This window comes from Panthera tigris, chromosome B4 (genome assembly GCF_018350195.1).
Source record: "Panthera tigris isolate Pti1 chromosome B4, P.tigris_Pti1_mat1.1, whole genome shotgun sequence".
NCBI classification, from domain to species: domain Eukaryota; kingdom Metazoa; phylum Chordata; class Mammalia; order Carnivora; family Felidae; genus Panthera; species Panthera tigris.
In genome coordinates, this window is record NC_056666.1 from 104,551,929 (window position 1) to 104,568,951 (window position 17,023).

A 17,023-nucleotide genomic window follows, 5' to 3' on the forward strand; every position below is an offset into this window, starting at 1 on the left:
TGAACTGTCACCTAGGAAAATATGGCTTCCAACATGGATGCCCTGTTTTCTTCTACAGTGGTTCAGAGTACATGACAGTCTCCCTCTAGTTGCTCTCTTAGGTCTGGCTGTCATAGTTTATCTTTGTTGCTTAGTCCAGGGTGATTGCTATAAACGAGCTGAGACCTGGGTTCTTGCTTCTGCAAGGATGCTTCTGTCTCTTCCAGGCAGCTCAGTATTTCCATCTCAAGTCACTTCCAGGTTACCTGTTGTGGACCTAAATCTCAATCTGAATAATTTATGATTATTACGAATGTGATAAATGAGTAATGAATTTAAAAACAGGAACATTTAAAAGGCATATATTTTATTTCTCCAGGGGAAATCAAGTAGGATGGATCATTGACTAATGGATGCCCTTGAGAATATTCTTTAAGTTTTCACTCTGGCTGTATTATAATGGGCCTATCAGTGACTCGTCTGAACCAGGGTTTGCTCACCTCTGAACAAGACTGTAATTCCTGATCTCATAGTGTTGTTATGAGCATGAAATCCACTTCAGCTTCATATGCATTGTTTGCTCTAATATGCCAGGCACTATGTGAGTGGAATGGCATGCAAATGATGAATCATATGTTCTCTGGTCTCAAGGACCTCAAAAACCTGGTCAGTCATCATATATTTTGGTTTCCTACATGAATGAACACTTTGCTGAGGTATGAGAATACTCAGCGGGGGTCTGTAAGAAGAATTAGATTATCTCTGGAGAGACTGGGAAAGGATTCATGGAGGAACTGTCGGGTCGTTAGGATGGTGGAACTCAAAACTGTGACTGCAGAGTTTTACATGTGTCCTCAGCATGGATGATGGTAGATTGAAAAAAAAAAAAAAATCTGGCTGCTCAGGATGACGATGCTTGGCTTAGCAGATAATGAGGGCAGGAGTGCGGAGACATAGGTTCTGCTTACATAAATGGGTTAGAAAAAAGCTTAGGGTGAAAAGCTGCCACCACACTGAGATACTGTAATAGGATCATGAGTACTTTCCATCTGATGCCAATATACTATTGTACTTTGATCACAAACTCCATTTGCACTCCAGGCCCTTCTTACACGTACAGGTTAATGATTACTGTCTGATTTCTCCATGTTCACGTGTGTAAGACCTTGTTTTCTTCATGTTTACCATGTGGGTAATATCTTATGAGCTCAATAAATACAAAGACAAAACCCCTGTTTGGGGCTCTTGTCTCTTCTTGGATATTAGCCTCTCTCATACTGAATTCTGCATCTGCTCCCTTGCTGGACAAGAGAGAACCCCAGACTCCTAGTCTGTGACACAGGAGGAAGTGGTATGACTTAATGTGGTGGAGTTCAGAGATGGACTTATTAGTGAGGTTTCTGATGCAGTACTCTGAAGATGGAAGGAAGAACCAGGGAGAGGCTGCTCTGGCTCCCAGCTCAGATCTTCCTGGGCCACGAGTTCATTTGAGAATAAAGTCAGTTCTGAGGAGTTTTAGAAAATGGTAAAGCTGTATGAAAATACAAATAGTATCGTGAAAAACTCCACAAAAATAATAATTAGGCATGCAGTAGATTGTTGTGTCCTTTTAATAATTATGTGCAAAATACAGTGAGTTCTTTGTGTATTTATTTTCAGCTAATCCTCTCAACCTGGTAAAGCACTTACTTTGAATGAGGACATGGGCTCTGTGAGGTTAAGTAACTTGCCTAAGGTCATGGAGACATTAAATGATGAATTGGATTTGAACCCACACAAGTGTGTCTCTGGAGCTCAGGCTCCTGACCCCAGTCCATTAAAGTACCAGAATAGATGAGAGTTCAGGAGATCTGCGTTTGAATCCTGTGTTTTTCCTGGGAACTGTGTGAGCTTGCACCTTTACTTCAGCAAGTATTTACTTGTATTTCCCCATCTTGGTCATTGCAGCATAGACAAGAGATGAATCTGAGGCAATTTTGCTTTTAAAGCAGCTTTCTTTGGGCCATCGATCCCTTTGGCCATCTGGGAAAACCGATGGACTTCTTCCCCCCAAATTGTCTTGAATGCAAAAACAGAACATAGAAGCCAAAAAAGTTGAGATATAATTATCAAAATGCTAAAACCCCAGTTAATTGTAGTAATATACATTCTTCTTTATTAATCGATTTAATAACAATCAAGTGGCCGATCCATTAGCTGCCATAATATCAAAGTAATGATGAGTGTAAATGATTTTTTTTTTTTTTTGAGAAATTTGCAACAACTGCACTGTGATAGAAAAGTGTCTGTGATTCTGCATGGTGTCACTGCATGGTTTGCTGCCTTTATTCATAATTAAAGGTAATCCTAAATTTCTTGAGGACTAGAAAACTAAGCTGTACTTTTTTTTCCCCATCTAAGTTCCTGGGCTCCTTAAATTCTTTCTGTGCATCAGGATGAGAGCCCCTGGTAGGACAAGAAGGCATTTATTAAGATGCTACGAAGAAAGAAGGCAAAAAATAAAGGTCATTGGTAGTGTAGAGGTATAATATTTTTTGGACTTTTACCTCTCTAAACTGGAGGAGTTTGGCTGGGGTGAGTAGCTGGAAGCCTAGGAAGGGATATGGAAGTTCATAGTGAGAGTCCATCATTGACTTCTATTAATGGGGTGCCTGGGTGGCTTAGTTGGTTAAGTGTCCGACTTTGGCTCAGGTCATGATCTCACGGTTCGTGGGTTCAAGCCCCGCATTGAGCTCTGTGCTGACAGCTCAGAGCCTGGAGCCTGCTTCGGATTCTGTGTCTCCCTCTCTCTCTGTTCCTCCCCTGCTCTCACTCTGTCTCTCTCTCACTCTCTCAAAAATACATAAAGATTAAAAAAAAAATTAAAAAACAAAACAAAACCCTGGAGCTTATTCTTTTCCAGTACAGGATCATATAAGCTAACAAAATGTTGAGATTTTGTTTGTTTTGTCTTGGATTTTGATCAATAATTTTATAACCTCAAGGGTAGGACTGGGTAGTTTATGTTCAGAAAATCTGATTATTAGCTTTGACTTTTGATTAATAAAATGGGAAAATACATTGTGAAAAGACAAAGTTAGGCATAGCAACTTTTGGAAAGCTAGGCTTGGGTTGAGAACAGTGGATACACTTAAAGCGGTCTGTGGAGAAAATGTTGGAAACTGCCGATTTGGATAATCTCTAATACCTCTTTTAACTCTGATTCTTTCACCCAAATATCCTTGATATTTATGGCATACTGAAATAAGTCTCGTTTTCCATGAATTCTGATGAAAGAAAAGAAAAAAATGAAAACAGATGGAAAACCTGAAAAGTAACTCTTGGTTGATTGACAGTAAATGTGGAGAATGCTTTAGAAAGGAAATGAAATGTTGTCTCCAGCAGATGGAAGTGTGTAAATTTTTCCTCCACATTAGAGCTAGAATCACTGTGAGTGGTAGTGTTTCAGAGACAGAAGAATAGAAAGAAAAAATTGTATGATTATCATCACAGGTAGAAGTAAAAGAAAGGGTTCACATTTTTATTAAAGGCTCGTGCCCAAAAAGGAAAAACCTTTCCTGCAAGATGTGGGTCCTACCCGTTTTTCCTCTTTATTTTTCATGCTTTGTCCTCAGAGAGCAGCCTTTATCTTCTTCCATTTTTTCTCTTCCCTTCCAGTCCTTTCGGATCCTGTCACTCCTTCCTCTCTGCCATTTCCACTCTCCCCTCTCTTCCGTCCCCAATTCAGGTGATGCTGAACATGGGCTCAAGAGGAGGCATCTTATTGAGCCTCACAGAGTTGATGGCACTTTGAGAGCTTCTTATTTGCATATTATCTCATATGGCTCTGCATAGCAGAGGCACCTCTAAATTCTGCTAGGTGGCTCAGGTAATCTGCTAAATAGAGTGATACTCAAGCTACAATTTGGGAAAGGGGAATGGCAGTCGTGGAGATGCTGTGGATTGACTCGCTTGCCGGAAGCCCGAAGACTGGCTCACACATTCAGAAAACTACAGGTTGTTCAGAGTGACCAGTCTCAAGGATGTATTCTGGAGACCTGCCAGAGATGGAACTTACAGAAGCAAGGAGAAAGGAGTTTGTGATGGGCCCTGGGTGACAAGCTAAGGAGCTAAGCTGAAAGCTAGCAGGGAGCCCTTGAAGGAGAGAAATGATTAGGCTTGGATTTTAAGAGCGAACCCTCTGATGGAAATAGGATGGATAGACCAGAAGACCCAGTTGAAGGCAGAACAGGTAGGAAGCTTTCGCACCAAATAAGGGGAAACATTGAGAGTTGTAACTAAAGCTGAGGGGATTAGGAGAAGGAAGCAAATTTGAGGGAGTAAAGAAGATTCTAGAAATTGAAGATTGGAGAGACAATGGGTGAGAAAGTTTAGGAATTTGTTGAAATTTCTGAGGATTGTGGATACTTTTAGTATTTCCTGTGTGAAGGGACATAGGAGGAAAGCAGTATTGAAGGGAAGGCTATAGAGTTTGGTTTGGGACATGTTGAATTTGAGGGTCCACTGGCATAGCAACTGTGGAGGAGTTTCCAGAAAACAGGGGTAGGGTCTTACCTACTTTACAATTAGTGTATTGTGCACTCAATGTGTGCCAGCCAGGGTTCTAAGCACTTCACATAGATGATCTCATTTATTCCTTAGAATAGCTCTGTGAGGTGTAGGTATGATTATTGTGAGAAAAATGAGTCATAGCAAAGTTCAGTGACTTCACTAACGTTACATATTTAGAAAGTGGTGGAGTATCCTGTAATTCCGTTTCTATGAAATGCCCAGAAAAGGCAGATTGGTAGAGAAAAGAGAAAGGAGAATAGTGGTTTCCTGAGAGTGGGAATGGGGGTGGATGTAAATACACGTTAGAGATCTTATTAGGGTCATGAAAATACTCTAACCCTGATTATGGTGATAGTTGTACCACTCAGTAAATTTACTAAGAATCATTGAATTGTGCACTTGAAACGGGTGAATTTTATGATATGAAACTCGATAAAGTTGTAAAAAATAGTGTTTGGGGTTGGGATCATTATAAATGTTTTATTTTAGCTGTTGTTTTCACTTGGGCTATAATAGAAAAATGCTTTTAAAGATACCAAGGCATGTTCAAGTGCTTCCTGGCACCCTGAAAATTGTGCCTGTAACTTAAAAAAAAAGTATTTGTTTTTTTATGCCAATCTTTCAGTTTTTGCTTGATTACTACTGTCCGTGAAGTATTTTTCTGTTCCTGCTTGCACCTTGCTGGTTCGAAGCTCCTTTGGGATACAGGGCAAGATGACTAAGCTGTCTTCTGCCTGCTGCCTGCTCTCGTTTGCTCCTTCTCTTCCTTCTGCATTCAGAAACTGTGTTAGGGATGAGGAATTAAGCAACAACAACAAAAAGAAGATAATGAAAACATTCTCCTGTCACTGGCATTCTAAAATTAGATATTATAAATAACTCAGTGGGGCTCTGAGTCTTCCCTCATAGACACAAGGGAGGTTCTGTATAGGATTGTTCCTCTGCGTATTGCCTTGGTTTTACGTTTTGGTTCATGGGATCTGAATATAGGTCGGGTACAATCTTGTTTAGAAAGTTCCCATTTTGTTATAGGCCATGAAAAGGATTCCTTGTATCCATATTTGCTATGATACCTTTAGAAGCAGATAATGGCAACAGAACCCAAGTCCTTCCTCCTCTCTTCACCTCTTAGTTCTGTCACATTATCATCATTTACTTTTATTTTTTTCATTATGAAGTAGTATCTCAAATCATCCAATGTTATATAAAATGTAAAAGAAGAGAGATAATGGTGTTTTGCTTCTTCTGCTCTGTTTTACAAACCTTGGTGTCTAAATCATTTTTTTTTTCTTTTGGTCAAGTAAATCCAATTTTGAATGCAACAAAGACTTTTCTGGTAAATCTTTGGCAAATCTGGTACATGTTTGGGCAAAATGTCAACTTGATGTTTGAGTTTTCATACTGTGTTCTGAGGAGCAAGCCTTTATTTCTAATCCTCTGTTCTTATTTGTGTCATCAAAGAATGGCACTGATTGCTGGTGGCAGATTAGAAATGATAATGATGCTATTATCAGAATTAGTGGACACTTGTCAAGTATTAGTGGCACATTCATATTTGGATGCATTGGAATATTTGTAAATTGTTTCTGTGAGTGTCAGTTAAATGTGGGGGCAGATGTGTGGTAGGTACCTGGATTTATCACCAAATCTAAGTAGAATGTCTTTAAGGCTGTGCACTATGGTACCATATGCTGAATGGTTTATTAAATAGAAAATGATAAGGTTGACACATAAAACTAAAACTTTGTGATTGAAATGCCCATATGCCTTTTCTGCTTCTCACATACAAGCATTGCTTTTTACACGATTTGTTGAGGCAGGGTGGCAGAGGGAAGGAGATATATGTAGAGAGGAGATAGTATTTACCTGGCCCTCCAGAACAGAAATAAATATCTTCACATTTAAAGTCTCACAAATCTGAAGAGGAAGACGAGCGGGAGATTTAGACGGCTGGGCTGTTTGTGTTCATGAGGGAGAAGTGTATCACTTCCAGCCTGGAAGTTGAGGTCCTTCAAGCTGTTAGTGATGGAATTCTTCACCACATTGTGAACCTGCCTGCAAGACAAATTTATTATCTGTTTGCTGTTTTTACTTGCAAGAGTAACAAAGGATCATTTTTATATTGTGTGCTTTAAGAGTCTTATTATTTAGGCACCTAAATTGAACAAATAAAAATCAGCTCTTTAAAAAATTGGAAACAATTCGAACATGCAAAGTAAGAAATGAGCTACACAAAATACTTTGAAATCTTCAGGGGACCTCTATTAATTATTCAGAGGGCATTCATTCAGTAAATTGTTTAGTACTGTCAATGTGTCAGGCATTTCGCTAGGTTTGAAGCTGTAAATCAGGTTTTTATTTATCCCGAATTGTGTTGCAAAAAAATACAAAGCAAAGGAAAACAGAATAAAACAGAAAACAGGTAGTTAGTAGCCAACAACCTAAAAATTAGGACACTTTATTCCTAGATTCATATTTGCAGCTTTCTTAATTTAAAACAAATTAAAAAGAATTTGACAACAGCAGGCTCATATTCCTGCATGGAACCAATTAGCGGAGCAAAAGAGTGACTGCCCCCTCATTACCAGTTTTATAGATGAGACAACTTAAGAAACACAGTTAGGCAGTGTCCCCAAGGACGCAGACTGTATATTGTGGAGTTAGATTTCAAACTTCATCTCATCCAATTAAAAAACAAAAAAGTTCTTTCTGCTCTCTCATATTGTGGAGGTTGCAAAGCAAGATATAAACTAATATTTCCTACATTTGGCGATGCTTTAAATCTGTGAAACCTGAATTATACTGGTACACTCTAACAACCAACCTGTAAATCTAGGCAGGAGTTTAATTTCCTTTCAGAAAGGGAGCTGTTAGAGGCTCAGAGCATATGTGAAATCTACTAAGTGACAGTGTCCAGATTAGAACACTGGTCCCTGGCCTCAGGTGTTGGAGATTTTGGAATGCTGTGAAGATCACAGTTTGGCTAATAATCTGAATATTAAGCTCAAATTCAGAAAACGTGTTCTTCTTAGGTGTAGGATGAACCATATAACAGTGCTGTTTTGGTCAAGAGTGGTCAGAGATCAGCAATTTCATGTGGTTTAGTGAGTATTTCTGAAGAGGTACACCCAGTCACCAGTATGGTTGCTACATTGTACTTAATGTTTATAGAGATTTAACCTTTCATAGGAAAATGGAAATTGGGAGTTTTGGAGTTTATTAAGCAATTTATTAATATCCAGATTGAAGTTGTGGATTCCAATGAGCAGATTAAGCTTATAGATCTAGGATTTAGACTTGGCAAACACTATACTTTTTGTCCATTGTGGAGAGTTTAATTCTGTTGATTACAAATATGAAACAGCACCTTTCCATTGTAGCATATATATTCAGGATATTGAGTGCTAGTATATAGCAATTACTACACTTCTATGGCTTTTGTTGATTATATTATAAGTAAGTCTGAATTACAAAATATAATAACAAGGTAAATAAGCAAAGACTTAAAATGAACAAAATACTCACTGAAAAAATGTCAACAGCCATCTCTTTACTTTGCGGATTGTAGACTTTCAGGGAATCTCTGTTTAAAGAATGAGTGAAAACCTCATGCAATACAGGTGCCACGACATTGGGTGAGTGCTTTTTCCTACTGTATACCCAAATTGCTCATGTGGTAATTGCCGTTGGGCATGTGCCTGGTAGAGAAAATGTGATTCTGTCTCTTTATCACGATGTCATAATGTAGGGGAAAGAGCATAGCTTAGACTTCAGGTAAGCTTGGGTACGTGTTCTGGTTCCATTGGTTTTCTGTATGACCACAAGCAAGTTATGACTTGACTCTTGTTTAACTGCACAATGGAAATGGACAATATCTGAATGCCAGGGGAGTTTGAGATTCAGTGTGCAAAGTTTATGGTAAATAGTACAGGCTAGCTAAATGGTAGTTTTTATTGCTATATTCGTTGTTTGTTGAAATGATGTTTTTAGTAACATTTTAAAGTGATTCCAATTTTAAAATACAGTGGTTGATTTACTTGATGTCTAAAATTTCATCTTTTCTGCCGTTCTTGCTCCCCACTTTTTTTTCTTTCTTTCTTTTTTTTTTTTTGTAATAGTTTTACTGAGATATACAATTCATCCCTATCATACAATTCACCCATTTAAGCTTGTACAGTGTACAGCTTTTTTCCATGTTTACATATTTTTAATAAAGATTATATATATTTAAGTTGTACAACATGATTTGATATACAGTTGACCTTTGAACAACCTAGGAGTTGGAGGGTCAATTCCCTGCACAATCAAAAATCCAAGTATAACTTTTGACTCCCCCAAAACTTAGCTACTGATAGCCTGCTATTGATCAGAAGAAACCTTACTGATAAACAGTCTATGAGCACATATATTTTATGTTATATGTATCACATACTGTATTCTTATAATAAAGTAAGCTAAAGAAAAAGTGTTATTTGGAATCATTAGAGAAAACCCATTTACAATACTGTACTGTTTTTAAAAAATCTGCATATAAGTGGATCTGCACAGTTCAAACCCATGTTGCTCAAGGGCCAGCTGTACATATAAAGTGAAATGATTACTGTAGTCAAGCTAATTAATGTATCCTCTCCTTCCAGAGTTAACACTTTTTTGTGAGCGCACTCGAAATATACTTTTAGCATGTTTCCAGTGTTCAGTACAGTATTATTAAGCACAGTCATCATGCCTGTATATTTAATCTTGACTTATTTGTCCTGCATAACTGCAGCTTTGTGCCCTTTGACCAACATCTCCCCATTTCCTTCCCTATCCCCCGGTCGCTGCCATTTCACTTTCTCTTTCTGTCATCTGATTTTCTTCTTATTTTAGGTCCCACAAATAAGTGAGATCATACAGTATTTGTCTTTCTCTGTCTGGCTTATTCCACTTAGAATAATATCTTCAGGGTCCATCCGCGTCTTCACAAAAAGCAGGATTTCCTGCTTTCTCATGGCGGAATAATACTCCACTGTGTATCTTCTTTATCCATTTGTCTGTCAAAGGCACTTAGTTATTCTGAATCATACTGCAATAAACATGGGAGTGCAGAGATCTCTTTGAGATCCTGATTTGACTTCCTTTGAGTATCTATACACAGTAGTAGGTTTTTAATGTATTCACAGATCTGTACAACTGTCATCACAATGCTTAGAACATTTTAATAACTTCAAAAAGGAACTCCATATTCTTTTGCTATCATTCCCTATATACTCATTCCCTTCTGTGTGATGCAACCAGTGATCTTTCTTTTTATGTATATGTTTGCCAGTTCGGGACGTATCCACATGCATGTAAATGGAATTATATGTAATGTTTTATGACTGGCTTCTTTCACTTAGCAAAATGTTTTCAAGGTTCATCATATGTCATAGCATGCATTGGGACTTCATTCCTTTTTATTGCCAAATATTCCCTTGTATGAATATGCCACATTTTATTTAGGCATTCATCAGTCGATGGATATTTGGGTTTCTATCTTTTGGCTATTGTGAATAGTGCTGCTATGAACACTCCTATACAAGTTTCTGTTTGAGTCCCTACTTTTAGTTTTTTGGGTATATTCCTAAAAGTGGACTCGCTGGTTTTGTGGTAACACTATGTTTAAACAGTTGAGGGACTGCCAGACTGTTTTACAAAGTGGCTGCACCCATTTACATTCCCAGTAGCAATCTAGGAGTTTCCCATTTTCTCCACACCTCAACACTTGTTACTATCCTTTTCATTGTCCTCCTAGTATGACAAGAAATGGTGTGTGTGATATGGTATCTCATTGTGGTTTTGATTTACATTTTCTTGATGGCTAGTACTGTCGAACATCTTTTGTATGTCTCCTTGTTATTTTATTGTGACTCTTGAATAAACCAAAAAGCTCTAACTTCTGTCTGATTTGTCTTGTCCAACTCCCAGTGGCCAGGGTTGGGGGGGGGGCGGCGGGTGTTGAATGATGAATGTGCATCTAGAAAGCTCAGCAAAAGAAGATTTAATAAATGTTTCTTACTTCTGCTATATTTTAGCTATCAGATCAGGAAAGGAAAACAAGAGTAGAACTAATTGCTCATCAAGAGAGGAGTAACAAATATAAGTGGTTCCGATATGCATTTAAATTAGATTACATTTAATGAGAGGTTTTCTAAATGGAGTTAATTTGAAAGGACACATAAGTCATTGGGTTTAATCTGTGTACCTTTCAGTAAATAGCTACAATCCCTCCTCCCTCCTTAATTTCTGGTAAATAAAACTTACTCTTCAGAAGAGCATTTTACTTTCTTGCTCCCCATGATCTCTCTGAACAGCAGCTGCTGGGTGGGTTCACTAGTGTAATCCATCTGGTTAGAGGACAAAGTCACACTTTCCAGTTCCTTATGGACCAGAAAACATGGGCATTTTGACAAAGGAGCAGGGAAAGTAAAAAGGTTTTGTATTTGCTTTTTCTTGTAATAACTTCAATTATGTTTTCATTTTGTTTTTTCTTTGCTGAAATAAATTCTACTTTGGTCACTTTCAATATTAAACTCAACAACAACAACAACAACAACAACAAGTAGTCATCTTTAGTTAGCTTCCTGCTGGATAGGGACTAGATCTGCAATTATGCAATGAACCTATTGTCTATAAAAAAGACCCTCTGCATCCAACATTTGACTGTGAGATAATTTCTAAAAATAGTGGAGTAAGAGGATAACTGACCGATTTAGCACATGCTTTGAAAAAAATTCCAAGTTAATTTTGGTGAGAGAAGACAGAAATAGAGATTAAAATATTCAAGCTATTTAAACATTTACAGAAAAGTTAATGCCTTGCCCGGACAAAATTTCTAAGATTTCTGTAATGATATGTGTGGCCATTTGTATAAAGATGTACTATTTTTTTCAGAGTGCTTTTCCATTCAGTATCGTGTTGGCTTCTCACAAGAACTATGTGGTATAAATAGGGCAACAGTAATATCCTCACTTTAGAGCTGAAGAAATTGAGATCTTAAGATGGTAATGACCTATCCAAATCTGTCTTCTGGTTATTGATAGAGTGAGGATTTGAATCTGGGTCTACTGACATCATCAGCACTTTTTCTCCTGCACTGTGTGGCTGTTTCACTTTTGCTGGATTGCTTCTGGAAGAACTCTAAGGTTTTTTTCTTTGTATATTTTGCAAAATGTTCACCAGCTCTCCCACTCCTGCCATTATAAAGACTCTCCTAATGAATTATGCATCAGCGTTTGACTTAAAAAAGAAATATCAAAGGACTTGGATTTAAGTAGTATTCTCACATGGAAACATACTACTTCTTACATGCTTTTCTTTCCCCCTAAAATTGTTTGTGAAAGAATGATTTAAATACTAATGTGAAGCCTCATATGATGTTGCCACCTCAAGAATATGTGATTTACTAAGCTGCGGAAAGTAGTTTTAAAGAAAAATTAGCTTCAGTGGCATTAAAAAATTCTTGTTCTTTCCCCCCCAATTTCATCGACTGTCAATAAAATCCATCTTAAGAAGCAAAGTGGATTTTGACAAGCAGTCCTCACTTTCTGCTGCAGGTTGTAATTGTCTGAATTTAACATGCTCCATCCGATTGATCTGTAAGACTGTAGAGTTTTCATGGCAGGTGTCTATTCATCGTGTCTTTGTGGTACCTGTTGTAGACTCTGACGCATGGTAGGCACTCATCAAATATGTTTTGAATGAATGAATTAGGATTTCGTGGTTCATTATCTGATGTGAAGGAAGAACATAGTCAAAGAATTAAAGAGAAATTTATAACTAATAATTATTAGACCTCAGGCCTTATAATTTGGTGCAGGAGAGGGTTTGAGGCTGAGACTAACTGGTGCAGGTTAAGTTGCTCAGAGGCAGGGGTTCTCCTTGGCAGAGGAAGGCTGGAGGAGTGGAAATTTCCATTTGTTTCTATTTAGAAATTCCCACTGCATCCTGAAACCAATATTGCACTCTATGTTAACTAAGTAGAATTTAAATAAAAACTTGGGAAAAAAATTCCCACTGTAGTTTGCTGCTTTTGGTGAGCTGTGGTTGTGCAAGGTGTTCTGAGAGATGGGATCCATATGGCCTTTTCGGCATTACCAAACCAACGTACAGGTTAGAGTATATTACAGAGCATCCTAGGATATCTGAAAACACATCTAGTCTGCTCTGTGCATTGAAAGGCAGAGTGTAGGCTTTCTCTAAGTAACCACTTGAGTGTTGTCACTTACATCTTAGAGGCCCTGGATAAGTCACTTAATTTCTCTGAGTTCCAGCTTCCTTATCAGTCAAATGATACAAAGACCTTTGGATTTGTTATAAGAGTTTACTATTATTATAATTTGTTATGAGAGTGAGTGATAATATAAAAAAAATATTGTCCAGTTTCCTCCTGACATAACTCAGGTTTGAGTGTAGGGCATTGAGACTGTGCAAGGTAGACTGGAAATTCAGAAATAATCCTTTATTAATTTTGGAGTCTTAGAAAGTACCCTGGTGTCCTTTAAGAACCTATCATTACCTTAGGAGGACCGAAGGGAGATTGGCTGTTTAGTCAGAGCCTCTCACCTGTCAGGCTTAAATAGGAGTCACATAACAATATGCTACTTGTTAGACTTGAAGGACATAAAAATGTTGTATGGAAACTTGGAAGGAGACTGCTAATCAGTTGTCAAGGGTATATTCCGTCATAAATCTTTTAGCGATAGATTGGTATGACTCTCTAAGAACATATGGCCATTATTGTGTGATGTTGTTATCTCATATTGTGTTTCTCATAGATAGTAGCATCTAGTTGTACTTCCCTGGGAAAAATATTCAGTAACTTCATGACCTTTGACAATATTCATGTTCAGACAATAAACACCTCTGGGCTACTAGTGTCCAGGAGATGATACATGCAAACCATAGAGCATCAGGAAGTTAGGGAAGATAAAGGCAGTTGTGAGATGATCACCTCACATTTTTGAGACCTCTTACTATTAATTATCCAGAATCTCAGAGTGTTCCTTTCCAGTAGGAGGAGAGCAGGAAGGGGAGTTACAAACTAGATGTAGAGCAAGAGGCCTCTCCTTGTTCAAAAAATGTGTTAATAAAGAGTTGGTTGTTATTGTTGTTGTTTTTTAAGTCATCAGTAGAGAATATTTTTGGAAGGCATCCAGATTTGGAAGTGGGGTTAGGGGAGAATATTTTTTCAAAAGATCTTGCTTAATCTGTATAATCAAAATAAGTTTTCTTTTCACCACTTTTCCACTTTTTAATTTTCTGTCATCTTTGTAATACCTGGAGGTGTCTCCATTAAGTGTGAATTTATTTGTACTGGATATTAACTTTCTTTTGAACAAGTAGCATTAGAAAATGGAAATTATGATTTATGGATTTTGGGACAAGTAGTTCACAAGATTCTTATTTAGATAACATGTCAAGAAAAATTGTTCTGGATGTCTCTGCTGTTGTTGACTGGAAGTGGTTCCCAGTTGTTAAAAGTGCACACAGATTGAGATGAAAAGCATAGGGGAGACCCTAGATGACTGAAGATGTGCAGGAAGCATGCGTACCACATGGTAATGGGATGGTAGTGACACTTGTGGTTTTTTACCTAGCAAAAACAAACAAACAAACAAACGAACAATATTCCTTGAGTGTTTCCTAAGTGCCAGGTATAGACCTAGGCTCTTTATATACAATGCTCCTCATTTCCCAGTGACCCTGATAGGAAAGTTCTGTTGTTACCTGTATTTTACAGATAGAGAAAGTAAAGCTCCCGGATACTATGCAATTTGCCCAGGTCACATAGTTAAAAAGTGACAAAGGCAGAGTTTGGGCTCAGTCAGTTATCCCATACTGCTGAAATGCTGTGTATCCTTGGGAAGCCTCTTTCCTTTCCTGATGTGCAATTGAGTGACCTGTTAAATAACGAAAGTCTGTTTTCTTTGTGTCTCTTCTAATTCTGATCTTTTGTGTTGGCTTTCCTCACAACACTTTGTGACATTTATTTTATTTTTCATTATAGAAAATAGAAAATAAAATAGAGGAATTAAATTGTAATTCTAGCACCTCAAGCATATAATCAGTCTTAACCCTTTGTTCTATTTTCTTCTAATCCTTTTCAATGTATGTATTGATTTGTTTCTTCTGCTGAGACTAAACTACACTATTTATTCGAAGCCTTTGCATCCAACTCTTTGGGTCTTCAGATTTTCTATGTTATTCTCTTATATTGGTGTGACAGAGTCTCCTCCAGAGATGCCTGGCATCTTATTCCCAAGACAGGGGATCCACAACTTAAAAAAAAAATGCATTTTTTATTTTTTAAATTTTTTAAATGTTTATTTATTTTTGAGAGACAGAGATGGAGCATGAGTGGGGGAGGGATAGAGAGAAAGGGAGACACAGAATTTGAAGCAAGCTTCATGCTCTGAGCTGTCAGCACAGAGCCTGATGTGGGGTTCAAACCCACAAACCACGAGATCATGACCAGAGTTGAAGTTGGACACTTAACTGACTGAGCCACCCAGGCGCCTGTTAGAAAAAAAAAACATGTATTTTTGGGGCACCTGGGTGGCTCAGTTCATTAAGTGTCTGACTCGTGGTTTCGGCTCAGGTCGTGATCTCACAGTTCGTGGGTTCAAGCCCCACATCGGGCTCTGTGTTGACAGTGCAGAGCCTTCTTGGGATTCTTTCTCTCTCCCTCTCTCTCTGCCCCTCCACCCCACGTCTCTCTCACTCTCAGAATAAACAAATCTTTAAAAAAATACATGTGTTTTTAATTCAGGCTTCACCCAGAAACCTGAGAAGGAGGGCAAGAAATCACTCCCTAATGCAACTCCACGGTGTCAGGATAGCCAACAAATCAAACCAACCAAACAAACAAACAAAACCCAAAAAGCACCAAAGTAGAAAGGAGAGAAAGAAAGGAAGAAAATGAAATGGCAGAATACTGAGCAGCTGAACAACTTGTAGCTGTTAAGCACTTTGATGTCTGTGTTGTGGTGTCTCCTTTTAACACTCTTGAGATAGAGCTCTGAGAGCCGTGATTAAGGATCTGCTCTGGTCTTCGTCACCTCATTGCCTGTTCCTCCACCGGTCCCCGATGGTCTCTAGCATTTGCAACAACACATTGGAGTAGCTGGCAATGGCGGGCCCTCCTGTGCTCCCGTGGCCCTCGGCATCACTTACCTCACTGGAGTGCCTGGTTCTCTGCTGGCCTTCTGGTTGCGCAAGCATTGCTAAAGAGATGAAGTCCTATTCGGTTTTGTCTTTTGTGTACCCCCAGAGCTTATTATACAGTAGGAACTTTATTACTTAAAACTGGCTTGAGATTATTTAACTTTCTTAATTTTTAGGAAAAGTTTGTTTTGATTAAAATAATCCTTCTAATTTGAAAAGTCAAAAGTACTACGAGGCTTTTAATAAAAAACAGACCCTCCTTCATTCACTCCCTGTTTTAGAGCTGCGTTTCCCCAAAACGGCCACTTTCATCTCTTCGAGCTTTACTTCTGCTGTAAGTATCTGTGCGCTGGAATAATAAGAGGGTGGCCCTAAGGCCACTCGTCACTTAGGTGCCCTTCAAAAAGAATTGGTGATGGGTATGCAGCCGGCAACGCTCTGTCCGCTTTGAGCAGCGCTGATTTTAGGGGAGACAGATTTTCAGGTCTCCGGGAGATGCTTGCTACTATTGACCGTTCTCTTTAACCCATGTGCACAGAAATGAACACCCTTAGCCCATTGTTTTGTACAGTTGTGTAGCACATGAATATTCTTCAGTGAAGGTGCTAGTTGAAGAGTGAGGTGGTTAAGTCATCTCAGAATCAGAGGCAGAGGAATGAGAAGATAAATTTAATAGAGCCATCCTGAAAAGAAAGCTGCCTGTACATCAGTCCCCTTTGCATTACTGCAGGCAGCTTCTCTTTTAAAAGTCTAACAGGCACACTTTGCAAAGTGAGATCTACTTGGAAATTGTGGCTCACATTTTCTAGGGAGGTTAAACGAAGAAGTGAGGCATAGAGATAACTATTTTGTCTTTTCAACTATATAAGTTATTCTGATTAATGTGTTGGCACATGGAAAACTGTTGCATTCAGAGTAGCTAGCGGCTTTTTCTAGTAGCTTGTGGAGAAGCAGACATCTTCAATAAGGTAATTATTTTAAGTGCATCTGTAGCTATGTAATGTGCACATGTGTTTGTAATTACAGTTGGCGAATTTAGAATCAAGTGCCAGATTTATCGGTGTTTATATATTCAGCAAATGAAAAAATCTATTTAATATTGGCTGCTACCTTTACAAATGTGCATTGTTTCAGAGTTTGCAAAGCACGCTCCTTGATAGTTGTCACCACTTAAATTTGCTGTGTAATATGTAGCACAGAAGATTGCGTTGGGTAACCTAAAAAGCTTATCGCTGAACTGAGCAAATGTTACTTCGTAGGTTGCCAACATGGGGCTCCAGAGTGTCTAGCCGTGTGGTGGTAAGACTTG

The 17,023-nt window shown here is 38.3% G+C and overlaps 1 protein-coding gene and 1 long non-coding RNA gene across 3 annotated transcripts in view; one reads left to right on the forward strand and one right to left on the reverse strand.

The window, feature by feature from the left end:
* Positions 1-17,023, forward strand: part of TMTC2 (transmembrane O-mannosyltransferase targeting cadherins 2) — a 398,739-nt gene that overhangs the window by 19,236 nt on the left and 362,480 nt on the right. The window contains exon 1 of one of the 2 annotated variants that reach the window (XM_042992821.1): positions 8,403-8,448. The exons of the other annotated variant lie outside the window; for it this stretch is intronic. The gene's annotated coding sequence lies outside the window, so the exon portion shown is untranslated. Of the gene's footprint in view, positions 1-8,402; positions 8,449-17,023 lie in introns of those variants that run through there. 2 annotated transcript variants of the gene reach the window in all.
* On the reverse strand, positions 4,763-8,248 carry LOC122240401. The gene is made up of 3 exons (XR_006220090.1): positions 8,056-8,248; positions 6,397-6,585; positions 4,763-5,312 (listed from the first exon to the last, which is right to left on the reverse strand). It is a non-coding gene; the product is annotated as an uncharacterized LOC122240401 (long non-coding RNA).